At 44.1% G+C, this 21,448-nt stretch overlaps 2 long non-coding RNA genes across 4 annotated transcripts in view; one reads left to right on the top strand and one right to left on the bottom strand.

Annotated features, from left to right (window-relative positions):
• LOC107201377 overlaps positions 1-21,448 on the bottom strand; it is a 38,876-nt gene that overhangs the window by 5,680 nt on the left and 11,748 nt on the right. For 2 of the 3 annotated variants that reach the window (XR_004496589.1, XR_004496590.1), the window contains exons 3-7: positions 16,330-16,447; positions 15,236-15,449; positions 10,044-10,237; positions 8,516-8,603; positions 7,522-7,864 (exon numbers count right to left, since the gene is read on the bottom strand). This is a non-coding gene — a long non-coding RNA (uncharacterized LOC107201377). The remainder of the gene's footprint in view (positions 1-7,521; positions 7,865-8,515; positions 8,604-10,043; positions 10,238-15,235; positions 15,450-16,329; positions 16,448-21,448) is intronic. The other variant, XR_004496591.1, reaches the window with a different exon arrangement.
• On the top strand, positions 1,454-15,242 carry LOC117244114. The gene is made up of 3 exons (XR_004496592.1): positions 1,454-2,282; positions 14,133-14,236; positions 14,348-15,242. It is a non-coding gene; the product is annotated as an uncharacterized LOC117244114 (long non-coding RNA).

Below are 21,448 nucleotides of genomic sequence, written 5' to 3' on the forward strand. Positions count from 1 at the left end.
CTAAGTTTACTTAAATGGTTTGAGTGGCTCCTTTTCATAAAGCAGGTCACTCCCAAGAAGGATTATTACGTCCCCTGGACATGTATGGAGTCAGTGCTTCACACAAGGATCTTAATGGCAAAATACTGGAAATTCTTCAAGGCTTTGGCATATTTTAAGTGATTATATGACTGGGTTTGTCCATATTGGTAGCTGGGGGAAGAAGGGCTGGAGATGAAATTGAGAGAAAAATAAAAGAAAGGAGGGAAACATTAAAAGATGCAAAATACAGGAAAAAACCAACACCCCTCTGCTAAAAACAGGAAGGAGAGACCCCCTTCCTGAGATGTTCATCAGCTCATTGCAGGTGTAGTGCCTGCAAGCTGGGAATACACTTTGAATAGTTCTGTTTTTTAATGTTTATTTTCTGGGGGCCCTATTCTGATATGGCAGATGTGAGTTCTGATGTGCTGATGTACAGCACCTGATCCCCACAGCCAGGTTTAAAATCAGAACGGTGCCATCAGGCATGGAAGTGTTAAAGACTTCCCAGAAGGACTAAATGATCCATTATGTTTTGGCAGCTGGAGCCTCATTTCCTACCTGCTGCTCCTTCTGTGGTCACTCTGAAGCAATTATTTCAGATAATGTGGAAACAGGCCATTGATGAGAGTCCATCAAGAAATCATTATCTCACTAGAAGCAATGTACTGGCTGTTAAACAGAATTAGGAGGTGTGGATGCAAAAATGTTTTTCTTATATTTTTTAACACTTTTGATGTGGAGGGGAGAGCAGAAGGGGCTGGAGAGCTGTCACCACATTGTCCCAGGCATGGTAGCTGAGGGTGCAGTGCCACACACTCCACTCTGTGCTGCCCATGGAGCAACAGCAGCTTGGGCTGGTACAGAGAGACAGATTTATTGTCTGTCTGTCTGTCTGTCTAACATATCTGTTATCTCATCTGTCTGTTTATCAACCATGCCCCACTGCCTTACACGTGGCAGAAATTTGCTGTTCCTGCAACATCCTGGGGAAAAAGCCTGAGCTGGCTCTGAAGGGCAGCTCTAGGGAATCTGTCCAGTCTGAATTGCTAAGAAGGTAAAGAAAGCCAGGCAGGATTTGACTGGGACAACTGGATTATCATCTAAATGACAAGGTAATGAAGGAATTAGTCCTGTAATATTTTATTAAATTGTTTGTTGTGGGTTTCTCATGATTTAGTATCAGGCAGAAATAGCTGGGTAAGTGTATGGGCTATAAGGGACAGAATGTGGGCAGCTGCTCCCTAGCCAGATTCCCGTCTTATTTTTAAACATTACTTATTTTACAAACAAGTTATCAACCCAAACACTCCAGATATATTTCCCTTCTATAAATCTATTACTGATTTCTCCCCTCCTCTGAACAGTCCAGTTGATGTCTGTAAGTCACAGAGTCTCCCCAGTTCAGTGGTGGCTGATGGTGTGGATCCCATTCCACCACTAAAACTCGTGGTTGTGTGCTGAGGTGACAGTCCATGAAAAGAAGTGATTGTTATTGTTTCTTCATCTCTTCAAGAGACAAGTAAAGCAGGATAATTTTGGTTCAAAACAAAAGTAGACTGAGAAAAAGAGGTTTACATGAAATATTTCTGGAACTTAAAGCTTCTTCTCCCTCTGTCCCTCTGCCTTTGCCCAGGCTGGCCTGTGGGGGTGGTGCCCTCCTGCTGCCAGAGGAGTGCAGGTAGGGAATAATTACTGACCCTCATCCCCCTGGCACAGGGGTCTCTGCCCTGGTTTGTCTCCTGAAGGGATCCTCACTAACCCACACTAAACCCTGGCCAGAATAAAGGATTTCAGGCCTCCCTTTGCCACTGCCAGAACCATTCCTGATGGTAAAGCAAGACAATGCAGCAACTCAGCCTTTTTTTATTTAAAAAAAAAAAATAAAATTTCCCCCTTCCCTTTTAATATTGTCTTCAATTTGATAAAGTAAATGTGTACTGCCTTTTCTCCAAGAAAACAACTTTCTGTGGCTCTGAGTTACATGTATTTGTAAAAACCTCCTTGTTTAAAGGCCATGATTACAGCTGAAGAAATCCTATGGAATCAAAGCAATGGGTTTGCACAGATTGAAGCACAGCATTTCTCAAAGAAACAGGCTACAGTTCCAAATTAAGCAGACTTTGGTGCCTTTTTTGATCTTTTTTTTTTAGAGTGCCAGCCCCTTGTGTCTGCAGGAGCAGGTGAGGAACCAGAGAGTGACACCCGTGGCACATTGAGCACAAGACCTACAGCAATTCCAAGCTGGGAACACAGTCCAGGTCAGGAACAAACATTTCCCAAAGCTCTTACCAGGTGAAGGCACTGGGACTGGCAGCTGAGCACAGACATCCCAGAAATGAATAATAAAATGGCATTTTCTAGTGTGCAGTCCCTGGCTCATGGATGGGAGCTCCCCCGGTGGGTTTTGTGTCGCTCCCTCAAAGTGCTGAATTCAGCTGCTGGCAGGGCAAGGGGAAGAGCAGAATTCCTGAGGACACCATCACCCAAACAGTGTCTGGGGCCCTGAAGAGCTCAGGCACCATCTGGCACAGCCACCCCAGGCCTGTCCCCGTGTCCAGAGTGTCCTCAGCAGCTGGCCCCTCCCAGCTGGCTGCCCCTGGCCAGGAGAGGCAAACACATGGATGGGCACAGCACAGCTGCAGCCTGAGGCAAGGGCAGGGATGTCCAGCAGTGCTTCAAATCCTCACTCAGGATGAGAAGAAGAGGAAAACCCCTTCATTCTGAGAGCAGCCAGAACCAGGGTAGCTGACCTGCTCCAGCTGTGAGGGAAGTTCCACATCCCCTCCGAGCCACTGCCCAGCTCAGTGCCAGGGATCTTTCTGGGCACAAAAACTGCTCTCAGTGCACTGGGTCTCACCGTGGCACACCAGCGGTGCTCACAGCTCAGCACAGGGCCTTGTTTAGTCAGCAGAATTAAGCAAGTGCTGAATTAGGGCTTTGCTGTCAGGACTTCACCTGCCAGTGTCGTTTTAGTGCAGGAAGAACATCCCTCATACCTCAGTTCTCCCCTAAAGGAAAAATACAGTATTATCTCAATTAAACAAAAGCTTTTTTTCTGCAGCTCTATCACTCCAAATGCAGCAGGGTAACAGATCAATCCAGGTCCTGTAAGTCAGAACAGGTATTCAGAATTGTTCCAGAGAGAGGAAAAACCTTTTCCTCCCACCAGCATCATTTACAATTTATGGCTGGGAAAAAGCAAGAGGGGGTGTTTGTGTGTTTCAGTAAACTACTGCAGATTATCACCCCTGGGCTCTTTTGTTTTCCTTGGATGGACAATATTGGGTATCAGATCCAAACAGAATCCATTCAGAATTGCAGAAGCCGTGCACAAAATGGCGCTGTGTTGATAAACACCTTTTTTTCCCCTTGTTGGCAAAGCAGTGTGGTACAAAGCTGGGAGCAGGGAAGGATAAACACGTGTACAGCGATTCCAGCGAGCAGCTGCAGGATAATTCCCAACACAGCTTGTAAAGGCTGCTGCCATTTGAAGGTGTCAGCACAGTAATGGGAGATGGATGGCAGCAATACTTGCCGGGGCTCTTGCCAAAAGCACACACTGCCTGAATCCACAGTGTTGATGCTGCTCTCCTCACCTGAGCTGCATTACAGAGGAATGTGGAGGTGGGGAGTCACACAGGATATTCACTGGGAACCCAGCAAAGCCATGCACTGCAGCACAGCACTTGTGAAAAGGCACTTCAGCTGCCCTCAGGTGCCACCATCAGCATGGCAGCAGAGGGACAAGGACAGATGGACACACAGAAGGCCCCAAATGGAGCATGAATGGGGATCTGCTGCTCCTGGCCAGGAAAAGGTGAGTTTTATCCACTATAAATATATGGATTTGATATATAATGGATATGTAAAGGTAAGAATGGATGCAAGAGAGGACAGACTTAGGGATGGAGGGACAAAAGGAAAAAGAAAGGCAGGAAGAATGAAAAGAAGGTAAGAATGGCTGCAAAGTGGGACACTAAAGGGCAGAGGTAAGGAGAGATGGATGGAAATAAACTGGAAGAACAGAGGGAAGAAGAGATGGATGGAAAAGAAGGAAGTGGCGGAAGGAAGGATTGGAGTGCAGAATGAAGAACAGAAGGATGGAAAGAGGATGGAAGGGTAGAGGGAAGAACATGCATAGACAAAGAAGGCAAAATAGATGCAAAGTCAGATGAAACAACAGAAGGAAGAAGGACAAATGGAAGCAGTGGCAGAAGGAAGGACAGAGAGAAGGGAATGAAGGATAAAAACTGATTTAAATGAGGTGGAAGACGGGAGAAGAACAGAAAGAAGGATGGAAGGGCAGAACCAGAAGGAAGGAAAACTGGAAACAGTGAAGTGAAGTGAAAGAAGGGAAGAGGATCACCCCCTTGTGCCTTGTAGGTCCTGCCCTGCTCTGCCATGACCTGGGAGGGGGTTGTGCTACAGGAGGCAGCAGCAAAATCGTTTGAACTTGATTTGCAAATGTTGTCCCAAGTTAACAAAGGCTCAGTGGTAACAGGAAGGCTGTTTCAATGTGTTTCAGCACTGGCTCTGTCATGAGAGAGGTGGCCCATGAGAGAGACTCCCCTGGCCCAGAGCCACACCGAATGGTTTCAGGAGAGAAGAAGCCTTTGCTGTCTTTGCCCCAAGTGTTGCTTTTCCCCAGCAAACACAGAGCCCTGGCACTCGTTACAACACGACACAGCCACCCCGAGAGCCGGGGGCAGCGCAATGAGGGCAAAATCTGCAGAGGATAATTTGGATCCTGGATTCCAAAACTGGCAGTGCTTTATAAATGTGCACTGCAATTTGTCCCATGGATGGTCTGGTGAGAGCAAGAGTGACCTATTTGCTTCAGCTCTGAGCCTGGCTCTGGAGAGCTGAGTTTAGCTCACAGCTCAGCCACAGGCTAAAATATTGGACATGACGTGTGCCCTCTTTTCCCTTCTCTAACCAGAGATTATTACTTCAGTGCCTCACACTGGTGAGAAAAGACAGAATTCATTAACCTCCCTGTGTTCTCAGACTCTCTGCTCACAAAGGTCACATATAAATTACAGTAAAAAAGTGGCTGTTTTAGAGGATTAAGCTGAGTTAACACACCAGGAAGTTTTCATATTAAAATGAGCAGCTGGCATTCGATCTGGCACCAGCACCTTGGAGAAACTAAAAAGATACCTCACAAACTCCTTCATTTAACATCTGTTGTTGGGTGTATCAAGGATGCACTGGAGCTGTAAATCCTGATCACAGTTCTCTAGAATCACAATAAATTGTCCTTTTCAGCACACCCAGCTTATGTAGAGGCTTTGCTGCTGTCAACAACCACCACAGAAAAGTGATTTTGAGCCCATGTGCCAAGTTTGCCCTTCTGGCCTGAGCTGGCATTGGGTTCCAGAGGGCATTTTGTCCCTGGGAAGTACACTGGGATACTCATCCAAAAAAAAAACCTCCAGCAACAGCTGGAGTGGCACTTTCCTGTGGTCAAATCAAAATGTGTGTCCAAACATGAAACACAATTAGCTCCATTTTTATTGCAGGTACCACAGACAGGGAAGGCAAGGGAAGTGAGGGTATTAAAGAATATCTTTAAACTTTTTATCCCAGTAATAATATTTTGTACAGGAGAGCTAAAAAGCTTTACAGTGGGCAATAGTATTTACATACACATATAAATAGAAATATATATATATATAATTCTATCTATGTGGAGATGTATAAAGTAAATTATTCCATTTTTCCTCTTTTGGGTTAAACACCCCTTTATTCCTTTCCTGATCCCCTATAACCATTACCCCTCTCCTCAGGAACTTCCTTTGACCTGTAGCATTGTTCAGCTACATTTGAGGTTTTTTTCCAGTAGATGGTTTTTCAATTAAAGCAAATTACATCTGTAACCCAACTTCATTGTCATTCCTTGTGATTTTTAGGGTCTTGCAATTTTACTTTCTCCCTGAAAGGACCTCTCATGGGATTTCAGAGCAATCCCATTTTTATTAAAAAGAAAATCTTTGAAGATGTAATACAAAGATTGAAATGATGGATGGGAAAAGCTAAACAACCCAACACTTCGTCTTTTTTTAAAGCTTTGTGAGCTCTTTGAGGCTTTGGTTGTGATGATTTAATGCTTGGGAGCAGAGGGACTGATGAAGACAAGCCCAGAGCCCAGAGCTGCAGGGATTCTGTATCTGAAATACTGAAGCAAAATCCTTTTCTACTGCTTTTTCAACTGGTTTTGCTCTATCTCTAACCAAAGCCTACTCTGCTGTAACTGTTTATGTTACACAATTTAGTGACCAGTCAGTTTTTCAATTAAAAAAAAGGGACTTCAATAAACGTTTCCACTGCTCTTCCTGGTGCCATATCCACCTCTAAAGAACCACCACCAGTTCAATGGGAAGTAAAAACAATGACACAGGGTTTGATGGGAAGAACAAAACCACAGTAAAACAGGTTTGAACCAAAGTTTCCCACTGCTCTCCCTCAAAAGCATTCCCATCTCCAGTATCCACCTGCTGCCCACTTGCTTCCAAGTGAAATTCTCAGGGATACTCAGGCTGCACAGTGGAAGTTGTCAAGGAAACTAAAATAATCATCATGTGAAATGTGAACATGTGAAATCATAAGTGAATCCTTTTTTTTCCCCACCCACATACACCTTAAAATTAGTATTGTCCTTCATGGTCTAATTGCCACACTGGCATTGCCATACAGGACAGGAAATTGGATTTACTACCTGAATCCAAGCTCCAACCACTGTCTTTCTCAAAGCAAGATATTAAAAACACCTTCAAAATTATTTTTTCAGTAGCTGACTTCAAACTGCCTCTTTTCCACACTGAGAACCAAAATATCCAATGGCACATCCAGCTGAAGAGCACAAATGCAACATTCCCTGACTGTGCTGGTGCTGTAAAACTGAAAATAGGCAAGGAAAAAACCCTGATCTCCCTTTGTTGGCTATTTTTAAAAATTTCTGAGTGTCACCATATTGGTGACACGATCCCAATGCCTCCAGATTCAGTGGGAGTTAATGCTGAGCTCAGTAAAGCTGGGATGCCCAGTGCATTTCCAGGTCACCAGCTCATGGACTGGCCACATCTTCAGGCTACACAAATTACAACCACAGTTTGTATATGGACAGCTAGGGACTCTTAGGGTTTGGAGAGGATTTTTTTATTTTGATCACAGTATAGAATTTTTCCCCCTACTTTGGTCATAGCCCTGTGCATTGTTTGCAGAGATACTCAAAGCCATGACCTTCAAACAAGAGCCAAATGAGTGAGCACAGCTGAGGGTGATCATTTTGCCATCACCAGCCCTTTCAGAACAGTGTTGCTGATCTCTGGGTGTGTTTCCATTTCTCCCTTGCTTTTCCAAATGAGATGAGAGATGCACCACATGGCAGAATGAGAGAGGAAATTAACAAACAGAAAATTAAAATCATGAGTTCCTTTGCCCTGGTGAGGAGACCTCCTTGCATCTGGTTTTTCTACACCTCTGAGAGAATCTTACCTGGCTGAGCCTCACAGCAGGTTCCTCCCAAGCTGTGGGATGCAGCTGGGTCAGGACGGATCGTGGCCTCTGTACGGACTATCTCGTGCCTGGGGCTGCTCTTAATAAAGAGCAATTAAACAGAACCTGGCAGAGCACCAAGGATGACACACTCTTCCTCCAGAGAAATGGGAGTGTCTGTAATCAGCTCCACAATTCAATGGAAGCTCAGGATTATTCCCAGGTGCTCCCACCTTTCCCTCAGAGCCCATGGTAAGGAATAATGGCAGGTGTGTGCATGTCATTTGGCTGCTGTAACAGATCTGGCAGCTGGACAGCTCCACAAGGACTGGCAAAGGGAATTCTGGAACAATAAGGCACAGTTTATTCAAGGGATAGTTTTGTGGAATGGATTATTTATTTTATCGGATTTTAAGTGGTTTAAAAATTGGGTATTAGCAGGAGATCATCACACAGTTATCAGTTCCATTAGCCATCTGCAGAGCTGACAGGTTTGGTACTGATATTCCATATTTCTCCTACTTCTACTTAAATCCAGCTAAAACCATTGGAGCTGACCAGTTTCACTAGCATGAGTAGCTTTTTTAAACTGGTTTCTGTTAAGAAAACAACCAAAACCAAAACTACTTACATCAAATTTCTAACTTCCATACACACTGATAACCCTCAACTCATTAGCATGGGAAGAGAAATAAAAGGGACACGGTTCATAGAGTGCATCCAAACACAGCTTTTCCAGAGGGCTCCTGAAAGAGCAGGGGTGAGAGGTGGAGAGAGGTGTGAGGAGCTGTGGCAGAGCCCCAGGGATGTCCCTCTGAGCAGGACAGGGACACCACGATGCAGTGACATGAGACTCCCAAGTATTATGGCTTTGATCTGGCCCCTGTCCCTTTCACAGCGGGAGAAAGTACAAATGGAATTAAAGCGGAACAACGGCGCTGTGATTGATACTCTGAGGTGTTTTCAAAATTAAATCTTTATTTTGGATACTCACCTCCTGAAGTTCCCTGGTTCTCCTTAGGAATTTGGTGACTTTCATCATCCCAAGCAAAGAGCCAACTCCAAAACTATTATTTCATCTCCTGGAAAATTAATCAGTGTCTTCTATCAGCTCCTACAAGCTCCATCTGTCACGTCTCCAGCAGCCCTCCAGAAAACATTGGAAAACACATCTACACATTTCCTTCAAAAGTCAAAGCTAACGGTTGATTAAAAAAAGGGAAAAAAGGAGAGTTTGCAGACAAAGAACATCTTTGTTTGTTGACAGCAATAAAATGTAACTTGTCACCAGAGCTGATATGTTATATTAATGCTTCTTCTGTGAAAACATTGGGCTGGGTGTTATAAATATTGATGGGAGCACAATGGGTTGGGAAGTGTGTGACAGATGGAAACTTTTTCAGGTGAACATAAAATTGTCTTCAGCGTTTCTCCTACTTGAAACTCAAACACCCCCTTTTAATTGTAAGCCATTATTAGGTTTATCACCAGAAATGACGTTTGCTGCTGATGCAGGAGATAGAGAAGGGGAAAATCTCACCTGCCACTGCTGCCAGCATCCCTAAGGAGCCAAACTGAGGGCAAGATCTCCAAACGGGCTGCAGCAGTAATGTCTGTTTTGAGTTTGGGCTTTTTTATTTTTGGTATGTAAATGTCTTGATGCTCCCAGTGACAGCCTGGTTGCCATGGTTACTTGGGAACCAGCCTCTCCCTCAACCTGAGGAGCCAGACTATGTTTTCTCTTCCACACTGGATGTGTCCACATGGACATTCCCAGAAAGAATTGGTGCCTCAGGAGCTGTGGGACCAAATGAGCATCCAACACTCAGAGTGGGCTTTCAGGGAAAAGGATGCAGAACATTCCTGATACACTATAGAAACAAAATAACTGTCTGTCCCCACCCTCACCAGCCTTTCCAAGTTGCTCAAAATCTCCTACACAATAAATATGAAATTAATTATTTCGAGGGAGCTGAGGTTCCATAGACTGTCTGTGGTGCAAACACTGAAGCCTCCCCTCAAGGGCTCTCAAGTGTCGTGTGTCACTTCCCGTGTGCAGCCAAAGGCAGCTGGAATTGGCCCATTCCAGAACCTGTTCTGGTGGGACTGGGAAATGGGCTTTGCTGAGCCACATGCATGTGCCAAAAATAGGAGCCAGCTAAACCCAGGAGAGAGGGCACTAAAAAAGTGATGAATATCCACAAACACACCAGCTGCTGCCTCCAAGGGGCTCAATTAAAAGATAAATAGAATTAGTTTTAGTTAGTCTATAAAGCACGGGGGGATTTTCAGCACCCCATTGTGCAAGGACTACACAAAGCCCTGTGTGAGCATGAGCCTCCTTGGGAAACTCCCACAAGCAAAAAACAACCCAAAAGAAAAAAAAAACCCAAAAATCAAACAAAATACACCACCCCCCCAAAATCTCCAAAATAAAAACAACAACAACAAAACAACCTGAAAAACCCTAAACATTTTTACTGCTGTCAAGGAATAGAGGGAAGGAACAACTTCCTACTCACTTTTTCAGGTGGGAATCACGGCACAGGGAGCTGGTGAGGACTCACCTCTCCCTGAGAGCACCAAATCCTGCTCAGCACAGCTGGGAATGCTCTGGATGGAGCAGGAACACTGAGGGACAGCCCCACTGCAGCGTGGGGGTAGAAGCAGCAGTGCTGGTCCAGAACACTCCAACATGACTGAAGGTCTGTCATTCCTGAAAAACAAAGAAAAGTCAGTTAACCCAGAGAAATGAATGTAAAGCTTCAATTTACAGGTCATTGTAGCAAAGCAATGAACAGCTTTGCCCTGCCCCACCCCACTGAACATAGTGGTCATAAGCAATTTCAGACCATGATTACTGTTTTTAATAAGCTTTAGCTTGTAATTCAGCAAAGGTTACACACACTGCTTTAAAAAGGTAAAAAGCACCATAAGAGAAGAGTCAGGTGCCTTTTCACAGCTTACAAACAACACTGACAAATCCAGTGATTTGGCCAAGTTTGTAGAGGAATTTGTAAGAGAGACTGAGACTGCAGCACCCAGCTGATCTGCTGATATTTGAGCTGCAGGAGCAAAAGAAGTGACTTGGAAAACACAAACAGCAGAACTGCACTGGAACAAGTACACAGGGAACAGAAATGGCAAAATGGCTTTTAAAAGTATTTACAACTCACAGAGAAGAACAACACATTTCAGGTGTTGATGGGCATCAGATTTATAGAGAAGAATTTCTGAACAATCTGTACTGTGGAGCGCAGGTGGCAGAAATAGGAGGTCAGGCTGACCAGGGCTGCTGTGTAGGGATTCAGAGTACAAACAAAAGGGAAAATGCAGAACCTGAGCCAGAAGTACTTGAAAGATTTGTGTATAAAAGGTTTTCTGTGTTAGGACAGAGGAATGTGAGGAAGTTAAATACTGGCTGCTCCTTCTCAGGCTTTAGCTACAGCAACTCACATAATTCACACCTCACACCAGTCGAATGCTATACATTATATAGAATTTATGTGGCATGGAGAGACATGGACAAACGCTCTGACATCACACAGGAATTCAGAGACTGGGACCAACACTGGGAACCATGGAGACCATTCCAAGTTAGCAACAAAACCCACTAGAAACTGGTGCCAAGGAGGTTTTAAAGAGTTGGTGTCATAATTTCACTGAACTCTAGAATAGCATCTCCCTCTGGGGAAAATATATTTTGAATACTGGGAGGCAAAAATCCAAACCCAAGATAGAAAGGGAAAATCCAGTTATTTAATCTTCTCTGTGGGTATTACAAAATGTTTGTTGGCTAAACTGGGTGAATTTGTCTAAGAATTTGCTATTAGACATCACTAAAAAACCTCAGCATTTACAGAACAGCTGCTGCAAAGAACAAGGCACTCCAGGTCCAGAAAAACATGAGTTTTCTGAAGTTCATCTTCAAGCAACACTACTGTAACACAAATTCAGGTCTTAACACCCCAAACCTGTTCTCCAAGTGCTGGTGCAGTATAAGAACAAAAGCCCTGAATTTTTAATTGACAAGTACTTTAGAGAAGAATTTGACTGCAAAAATGTGACAGAGATGCAGAGGGGAAAATGCCAGAAAACAAACTCCTTGACCTAATTCCATAACAGAAAACATAGATCCAGCACAGTATTTAAAAATCACAGAATATTCCAACAAGGACTTACTCCTACCTGCAACTGTCCTCAATCCACTGAGCTGCTCTAAGGCCCCAGAAAACTCCCATGATGAGGCTTTTAAAAGGACTTACAATGGTTCCTGTACTCTAAGTTAGACACATGGGGGAAATACTGACAAGATATCCTCAAGAGGTCAAAACAACACTAAAAACTTGCCTGGCAACTTGAGAAAATCAGAGAACTGTGGCAAAAGGTTGAGCACAACATTCAATCAACATAAAACACTTCTGAAAGCATTAACTTAACAAACTAAGCCCATTTTAAGTTACCCAAAAATTCCAAGAAGAGGGAATTAGGAGAGAAAGACAGAAGGGAGATAGGAAATCACACACACAGCTACCAAGCCCTGGGTTCCAGCAGTGTTCAGCTGACAGGAACTGCAGGAGGTGACAGGTACAACACCCTCATTGCCCCCTGGCCCTCACAGGCTCTCCCCCCAGGTGGGACCCCGGGGCACGTGGCCCCTCAGGAGCTGGACTGGGGCTCCAGGGACAGGCGTGGACATCACCTCAGCTGTGCCAGGGATTAGTGGACACTGCCAGGCTGGGATACAGCTCTGGGAATGGGGTGTGGAGCAGGATGAGGCCCAGCCTGTCCCTGCCCCCCACAATGACTCAGGAGATCCATCTTTCCAGTTCCTCCCAGCTGGGTGCCTCAATCCTGGCACTGCTGGATTGGCTATTTCTCCAGGGCTCACATGAGGAATTCGGCACATTTTATTCAGCCAAAGCCACGCCACACACCTACAGGACTGCTGCAGGCTTGAGAACTGGCCCTGAGGTGAATAAATTCCACAGCCTGTGACATTCCTTGTGCATGAACCCACCAACACTTTTAGCAAGCAGCACTAAGGACCAGAAGCAAATCTTTATCCTATGGATTTCCTCAGCCTTGCAGGTTGAAAGAGCACCTGGGAGCTCAAGTGACCTTTACAGGATAATCCCTACTGCCCCAGGATTTTATCACTTGGTTTGTCAGACACGGAATTCAGATTCAAGAGGCAAGGACCCACTGCATTGAGGGACAAATCAAACAGCAGATTCAGAGTTGGAACCATCAACTGACCTCACCGAAGTATTTACAGCCCAAATCTTTGCTTTCCCAAGGTTTTACAGTCTGGGGCTTAGACAATTCCTGGAAATGTTCTTTAGGAGACAGGAGGCTCAGTCCAGCAAGGCCCGCTGCCTTGCCCTGCCTGAAACTCCCTCACAATTCTTTCAGCCATCATTTCCCTTGCTCTTCCTGCCCTCTTCCACCCCTACTTCCCAGCACTTTTCTGTGCACACGAGGTCAAACCAAAGGGGCTAAAGAGGAAGACAAATCCTGCTGTCCTGGTGTGAGTGGTGGCTCCAACCATTGCTCACTGGACAAAGCTGGGCCTCCACCAACCTCCTCCCATTTTACGGTTAAAGAATTATCCCTGAAACAATCCTACAAGTGTTTAAAATGTGAGACAGAGTCCTGTGATCCTGAGGAAGCAGCAGAACCTGCAGACCCTGTGTGAAGGAGAGCTCGGATCATTCCTGGTTCAGCCTCCTCAGCTTTAACATTTATGGCTCCGGGCTCATCCCCTCGTGACCATCTTCCTGCTCAGCTCTGATTTATGGGCTGAGTAAATCCAAGCAAAATGCAGCAGTAAAATAAATTTGTGGGCTAATTTACTGCTTCTGTTTAGGTTCTGGTTTTTAACAGTTATTTGCCTTTATATTTTAGATAAAGATTTGTGAGGATCCAATTACCCAAGGCAGCACAAGTAGCTGTGACAGCTGAATTCAGTGCACGAGCTACGCTTAGAAAGCACTGCCTGATTTTCTGATAGAAAATACTACAGTTAAATAGAGAGGCCAGAGCCTGTAGCTTAAAATGGGGGGAAAATGATGAAGATAGTTCGCATGGAACGTGGCTTTTGAGGATAAAAGCTTCCTGACAGAAGAGAGGGAGATTGTTACTGTGTATTTATATAAAGGCAGGGGCAGTTTTTTGTGGGCTCCATTGAAGCTGTGCCAATTTACACCACCTCTAAAGAGTTCATTAAACCTCTGTCTCACCAGCACATTGCTCCAGGATTTGAACATTTGTTCACCTGAAACATTCATTATCCTCCTAATCCAGCTCGGTATCTTTTTTCAGACTGGGTGTGAAATGGTGGTGGTTCCTGCACCTTCTCCCTGCATTAAACACCCACTGCATTCCCTGCAGAGTCTGGGAAGTTACAAGTGTCTGTTTAGCTGGGATGGGAAAGGACCTGAGACCCAGACTGGAGCTTTTTAAATCAGCTGTGCTTTGGATTCAGGGCTCTGCTGCTCCTCAGAGCAAAGGGCCTTTTATTGCTGCCACCTTGGGCTGTTTGTGCTAAAGTCAGTCAAGTCAGATGAATAATTTGCACTGAGTTTTGATTGATTTTGTGTCTTTTTCAGTTTGCCAGGGAGCAAGGAACCAATTGCAATTCCTCATTAAAAATCACTTCTGCTTAATTCCTGCAACTCCAGTTGTGGACACTGAGTATCAACCCTAAGCCTTGGTAAGCATAACTCTGCATTTTCCTTGTGCTGTTGCTTCAGTAGTTATGAACTTCTTCAGTAGGAAGAGATTGTCTAAATAATCTGTAACACTCAAACATTGTTCCTTTCAGGCCACCGGTGAAAAAGGGTTGCAATATAAGAACCTTCCCAGAGTAACTGGAAAAGGGACAAGAGCCCTAAAGAGAGATGATTTTGTCATTTTTAGTGATCAGCTTTCTCCAGCTCCTCACTGAGCAGTGCCCAGCGTTCTCCTGGTGCTGCCACAGTGGATCCTGTCAGCCTGCAGGAAATAAAGGCTGTAAAATTGCTTCTGCTGAAAGCAACAGGCCCTTTCCATAGTGGCATATGTTAGCACTCAGCATCCAGGATTTGTGGCTGTGGCACAGAAACTCCCAGAAGGGACACAGAAATCAGCCCCAATTATTTTGCACATTCTCGTGTAACAATAGCCGTGTGCTGAGCTGGCACTCACGGATTCTTGGGAACAGTCTGGCACCTCCATCCACACCTCCCGCTCCGAGATCCGCATCACAGGCGCTCCACTGGAGGAGTTTCAGTATCGCAGTCGGAGAGCAGGCTGTTGTTACAGGTCCACACCCACACTCTGGATTTTCATCCATACTCTAAAGGAATTTCACTACCTTTGATTTTGCATAGGGGCCAAATCCAGAAATAACAGCATGCCAAAGTTTGGGAGATTTGGGACAGGGCAAGGCACTTAAAACATTAAGCCTACATTTACAAAGCACAAGTAACAGAAAAGTACCACAGTAATCCTCTCCAGGCTTAAACTCTGCCATTCCTTCCAAGAGATTAAAAACATATGCCAGATCAGAGGAATCAGAGGGTGAGCATTCCCCGTCCTACTTTCCCCTGCACTTCCAGCGGAGGCCATCCCACCCCAGTCACAAGAGCCATTTCTCACTCCTGTCCCTCCCTGATCTCAGGGAGTGCTGCAGCAGCCCCACACCTCTGCACTTTTGGAAACAGGGACTTACATTTTGTGGCTTTGGGAGGAAACCTCCTCCCACACACTTGGAATTCACTGGTCCAGATGAGGCATTTTTGTCGCTGTTAGTGAACAGTGGATCCCTTGCCAGGCGCTTTCAAGGATTTGTAACAAACGATATCTCAACGCTGCCCAGTCTCAAGAATTTGTGCTGCTGTAAAGTAAAAAGCTGTTGAATCCCACCTGGGTAAAGTTCTGCTGTGCTGAAGTAAAGAGAAGAAAAAGAAAAAGAAAATAAATCCTGTTTTTCAAACAACAAAGATTTTGATAAATATCCACCAGAAAGCTTTTACTCTTCCATATGTATTATGTCTATGATTTCTGCTTGGCTTTTCTCTCATTATGTCCAATGTATTTTTTAGAAAAAGGTTGTTCATTTTGAAAAGTGAAATGCAATACTGAATAGTTAAAAAATTCTCATGGTGCCATCCCCATTAGCTCAGGATTTGAGTAGGGAGCCATTTGCCATAAATAATGCACAACTTAATCCCTCTGCATTTTTTTAAGAAAACCCCAACATGCTACAAAGTAACAAGAAGGAAGAGAAACACATTTCCACAAATACATCCAACTCCTATAAACTTCCTAATCAATAACTTTTGTGATACACTGAGCTGAACAAACGATGGTTAATGAATAATTTAATGACTTTGGGCAGTTTCTATTCCAGAACAGTTTAGATTTTTTCCAGCACATTTTCTACAACAAATTTTCTCCTAAATAATTTGTATGAACAGTTACTGCTCTTCAGAGCATTTGTGAGCACTTCCCTGTGCCTGTGATTGAATTTGAGCTCTTTCAGACAATTTTAATTGGGTGCATCAATCAAACAGCATAATTTCCTTTTCTTGACATAACCCTATCAGCTGTGTCTCTTTTTCTCCATGTTGTAATCCATTGCCTAATCCAGAGTGATGGTCCCTAATCTCTATGGTTTTGGAGAGCATTTAGGGACATGCCACTTTTTAAATTGGTTAATTGCTTTCCAGAATAGAGGTAGGGATGATATCAACTGTAATGAGTCTCTGAATTAGGATTTTTAGGTCATTAAGAAGTGTAAATTTAGAAAGTTGCTGTCCCCACCTGGCACTGGGAATGTCTGTACGTGGGGGTGACATCCCTGGCTCTGTCATCCCTCGGAGCACCCACAGGAACCACCTTGCCAAGATCCCTCCAGTTCAGAATGTGACACTTTGGGGGCCTGAAAGGTAACACACAACCCAGCTTTTAGCAACACAAATAATTCAAGATGTGAAAATGGAAATTCAGTTGGGAAAGACAGTCAAGAAGACCCTTCAGAAAAAAACCCCAGATTTTACCTCACATATAAAACCTGAAATTCTCTCAAGATCAATCTTCAGAAAATGTGGCATTGAACATCTGAAGGTAAGAATGGATTTGTAATAGTATCTTTTTAGAGGAGGATGAATATTTGATTATATTGCCAATGCATATTTCTAAAAAATGTGCTGAGTGATTGTTGAGGCTTCTAGAACCAAGACAGTGATGCATTTGAGCTGTGGTTATTTCAGTTTTTGTACAATCTCTGCTCTCCCTTCCTGCAGAGTTGCTGCTAATTAATTACAACTATTTGGAGTGCACAGAACTATGGTGATAGCTGAAAAGGGGAAGGATACAAAATTTTGGTTTGACTTTAGATATGTTGTGCTCTTTAATTCAGTAACTTTGTAACTCAACACTGAACACGTGAAATTGAGACGAGAGCTAAACATTAACAGGACACTGAGTTTCCTCCTTTTATATAGGAATTCTGTTAAGGTCAGCTATGATTGAAAACTCTTCAAAGTGTTGCTTAAGTGTGGTGGGCAAAGAGAAATGAGGCCCTTCCTGCTCCCATTTCCATCCATCCAACGGTTCTTACCTGCCATGTGTTTGTTACTGTTCCCAAAGCCACCTAAAATTGGAGACCAGCTGGAATTTGCTTCAGGAAACTTGTATCAGTGGAGGAGCAAATTATTGACAGTGTGATTTTGTAATTGTAACTCACTTTTCTTTCCTGCCATAGGGCTGTCATTTCAATTTTCCTTCAGGGTTACGTTATACCATTTATGGCTTTTCTTCAGTAATTTGTTGACTCAAGTTGCCTTTGGACCCTGTTCACTATTTCTGCCTGAAACTTTTTTTTGAAGATTTAATGTTTTCAAAGTTAATATTTTTCACTGAAAAATGCCCCTGTCTTTAAATATAAACTTTCCCCAGATTTATGCATTTTTTGGATGAACTCCCGCAGGAGTCAAACCTTACACTCAAGTGTTTTGTTTAGGAAAAAAAAGTTCTGTTTCGGTCCTAAGGAATGAAAACTGAATGGTTCTATTACTCATTTCAAAACAGCTCTTCCCTCTAAAGCTCAGAAACTACATTTCAGTGGAGGAGAGGAAAAGAATGGGATATATTTATTGAACTAAGGCAACTGGAAGAAATTAGAATCACAGGGAGGGGTTTTGTTTGTTTGTTTTGTGCCCATTTCAGAGCAGACACCATTTTTCAACAAGCTTTGCTGTTCTCACACCAGATGGCTTTATTTTTCCAATACTTTATTTTCCTCACATACATTTTCACTGCAAGTATCTTGCACATGGAAAGAGGATGGGAAGGCTTTTTATTAATCTGCCAGATATTTAACTATGCACTAACTCATCCTGGTGTCTGAGCCAAACTTGGGGCACCAGATGATTCAATGTGTATATTCCCAGTATACCATGGAATAGCAGGAAGGGCTGGATTATCCCTATTCAGTAATTATCAGAGCTACAAACAGAGCTATTTGCCAAAGAAATGCTTTCAAGGGTTGAGTTAATAAATTAAAAATGAGTATCAGCATTTTGTTGGACTCCTGGAGCAGCTCCCCATTTAACAAGCAGTTGATTTTCATCCTTGCAGGAATTTGGTGAGCTTGGGGGTTAGAGCAGTAGGGCTGAATTCAGCACTGCACAGGAACTGCTCAGCTTCTGCAAGGGAGACAGAAATGTGCAATTAAAAAACACAACATCCACCATCCATGCTTTTGTGGTGCTGTTTTCACCTTTGTTCCCAGCCTTGAAGTGGAAAAACCATTTGGAAACAGCTGCAGCAAAGCACATGCTTGTAGGGCATTGCAGGTATTCTTAGTATTTGTAATAAATAAAGGTATGAGAAATCACCACATGTACATACAGCTCTCCATTTACAGTTTGTCTGAAATCTCTTAAATCTCAGTTTGGCTGAGAGAGGAATGCAGTGAAACTCATGGCACTCACCTAGGAAAAATATTCCAAAAGGTATCCTGTCAGACTTAAACCCACTTTTCAGCCTTTATTTTGGTCATCTCAGTAAATGAAATGCCTGATTACCACTGGGACTACTTTTCTCTCTGGAGCCAGTGCTCATTAAAGTCTCCTGAATTCAGTAATCACTGAAAGCATTCTGAAGCTGGGATGCCTCAGTACCCAATGCCCCAGCTCAGCTCTTCTCTTTTTTTAATACCCTGAAGGGGCTAAAACAGTTTTCCCAGAATCCAAAAGGGGCTTTGCTTCACCATCAGAGTCACAAGTTCATTTTGCAATACAACCTGATTCGAAGAGGAGTTTCTCTCCCAGCTTTTTAGCAAGAGAAAGGTTCCCTCCTCTGACTCCTCCTGTTCCCTCCTTCCCTCCCTGCTGCCCCTGTGAGCTGAGACCCCTGTGTGTGCACACTCCCCCTCAGGACACGGGATCTTTTCATTTCAATCATATTTCTAAAGGCCGTTATGTTCAAGGAAATCTATCCCTTGAACCGCTGGGGTGGGGAACCAAGGGAATATCTCTGCCTTTTTTTCCAAACTCTGTTTATTACATCTGGCCAACTGTTTTACAAGTCATTTAATATTAACCTCTTAAATCAAAATATTACCTGCTCTCTACTTCAAACTCTTTTTCCATCCTCCTTGCAGGATACATTTCAGGATACATTGTTACAGGGAAAATAACCACTAGCACAGTGTATTGGAGGACTTGGTTATGTTCACAGCCACAGAAGTACTGTTCTTCTGAAGGTTTTCTACCAGATTGTTTGGAAGCTGCAGTTCTGTTAATTTCCCATTCTGATTTCCTCTAAATATTTCAGTCAAAGAAACAAAACCAAACAAACAACTAAACCCATTTTGGTGGGTTCAGCAGAATCAGTTAATCTTAATTTTCCAGACCCCTTTAACACATCTTTGGTGAGCCAAGCCTTCACAGCTTAGAGTGGACCTTACACTGGGAGATTGTTTCTGGCTTCTTATTAAAAAAAAATAAAAATTCTTAGTTTTTTATAACATGCTTCCAATATTTTAATTTCTTTAGCATTTTGACCTTTCAAAAATAATCCTATTTAATGAAAAAAACCCCAAACAAAGTCTTGTGTAAATGAGATCAGTGAGAGCAACCTATTGATGAGTGATTTTCAAAAAAGCTTCAGAGCAGCAACACAATTCCAAGAAAAAACTCCCCAACTGCAGAAATCAAGACTGATTTTCCAGAAGCTCCACTAGTAGAGGCAACACTTGCTGTGCCTCAGCTCTCCTTGCCTGCAGGGAAAATCTTCAACCTCCCCAAGCATTCTGAGGTGCAGGTTTCTCTGGACACAGGTCTTGGAGAGGTTCTTGGGGTGTCTGTGCAGGGCCAAGAGGTGCCCTCAGAGGTCCTGCTGGGATCCTGTGACTCCCTGTCCAGCTGACTGCTCGCTCCCAGGCCAAACCAGCCTGACCTTGGACAGACCTTTGGCCACTATTTCAGCTCAAACTCAATCAAGACATTACTGGACATGGGCTTGGCTTTCTCAGCACTGCCACATCATTTCAGGGTGGATCTAGAGAACAGGGTGGTTTTGAAGGAGACTCAGATCCGCCTGCCTCAGCATTCCTAGCCCTATTTGCCATAAACAAGGAAGAAACCGACTTTAATGAGATCACTTAATGCCAATATTTTTGCAAGTGCTAATGTTTAACTATCTGATTACATTATTAAGAATTTATTCTATTTTGGAGCCACTGCTTGACATTCTCAAGATACATCAACCTCATTAAGAGGCTGAGAAAGGCAGAAACCGAGCTTGCAAGTGAAATTTACTTTGTCACTGAGATAGACACAAACACTTACACTGTTCCATCTGCCTGCTTGCTCCAGCATGCCAGGAGGATGCTCAGGAGCTGTGTTTTCCTTTAGCCTCGCCTTGGCCCATGGCACAGGACTCTGTTGCTGCAGTAGCCAATGTATATTGGCAGAAAACAGCATTTCTATAGAATGGTGGAAGGAAAGCTTATAAAAATGGATTATAAAAAATGAAACACAAAAGTAGCACTGACCTTGCAAGTAGCACTGCTGGTACATCAGCAGGGGAATTTGTGTTCTGAGCATTAAATGCACCAAATGAACAGAGTATGTCTCTGTCTCCCAAGGGGTAAAGAGGGGACCACATTTGCTCTCATTTTTAAGGTCTCTGGTTTCTTGTTTCTTGCTTGAACAGATATCACATAAGGCAAAAATCTGCCTCAAATCTCATTTTAGTTTCTTGGTCACTCTTTCCCCCGGTTTCATCTGTTCCCCATCTGACAGAGCTCATTTCCCAGCCTGGTGCCGGCAATTGCCGGCCTGGAATGAGGCTCAGCCTTCAAAATGTCAAACACAGCAAAGGCAAAACAAGCCCTGCACCCAAAGTGGCCATGGGGACCCGAGGGCTCCTGGCCCAGCCCCAGCCAGGCCGAGCTCTGCAGCAGCAGGGAGGGCTCTGCCCCCAGCACCCCTGTGGGACAGCTCGGACACGTGGGAAGGGACGTGTCCCCAAGTCACTGTCACAGCACCAGCAGCACCAGCTTGGCACACTCGGCACTGGGAAAAGGAAGAGCCCGGACTCTGCCAGTCCTGCTGCACAACGAGTGTTCCTGGCTTGAGCAGTGTACACCAGCTCTGTAAACAAAGGGAAGAAAACTAGAGTTGGTGGAAATTCTGAAAATTTTCTTCCTTTCCCTTCCCCTCTCTCCACACAGAGTCTCATCAGGAGAAACACCCCTGGTGCTTTCCTATTTAGGATTCCCCCTCCTGGGGCAGAGCAGCCCCCAGTTCTGCCCAGAGCTGAGCTGGGGATGGGAAGGCAGGAGACACCGGGTGTTCCATGTACCCCTGGCCCAGCCTCAGAGCCCAGGGGAGGAGTCCATCAGGATATTTAGGACAGAGAACTAATGGGT

The sequence above is a fragment of the Parus major genome, chromosome 3, assembly GCF_001522545.3.
Source record: "Parus major isolate Abel chromosome 3, Parus_major1.1, whole genome shotgun sequence".
In the NCBI taxonomy this organism is placed as follows: domain Eukaryota; kingdom Metazoa; phylum Chordata; class Aves; order Passeriformes; family Paridae; genus Parus; species Parus major.